Source organism: Nanorana parkeri, unplaced genomic scaffold (genome assembly GCF_000935625.1).
Source record: "Nanorana parkeri isolate BGI_ZX_2015 unplaced genomic scaffold, ASM93562v1 scaffold222, whole genome shotgun sequence".
In the NCBI taxonomy this organism is placed as follows: Eukaryota; Metazoa; Chordata; class Amphibia; order Anura; family Dicroglossidae; genus Nanorana; species Nanorana parkeri.
Genome location: NW_017306490.1, coordinates 718,699 through 719,298, shown reverse-complemented (window position 1 = coordinate 719,298; position 600 = coordinate 718,699).

The window sequence follows — 600 nt, the reverse complement described above, 5'->3', positions numbered from 1 at the left end:
ATATATCTGGTTGTTGTACAGGGGCAATGAGGGCATGCTGGGACTTGTAGTTCCCTAGCTGATATGTTATGAAGCTGTATTAATTACTGTCCACCTGAAAGTACTACAATGACATTATAGAACTAAGAATAGAACATAAAATAAAACTTTTTTTTTTCTAATACTCACCTGATCCCTGTATCCACCAAGCGCAGCCTCCCGTCTCCCACGCTGTTAGAAACTTTACACAGCGTGTGCTGGTTACTACTTAAACCTGCGCGCGCTGTGTGCAGCTTCTGAGAAGATACGCTATTAGCGTAGCGGGGAAGCCGCCTGGGCATTTTGCATAGCTCCCACTATGCTAATAGCGTATCTTCTCACTGCACGCGCCAGTTTAAGTAGTAACCACCACACGCTGTATGCAGCTTCTAACAGCGTGGGAGACGGGAGGCTGCACTTGTTGGATCCAGGAATCAGGTGAGTAGTATTTAAAAAAAAAGTTTTATTTTAAGTTCCCGGGGACATTTAAAAATGTCCCTGGATTTTATTTTTTTTAAAATGTGTCACCTTACCTTAGCCTGGTGGTCAGTGGGGGCTTCCTGGACCCTGGTTGTGGGGGGG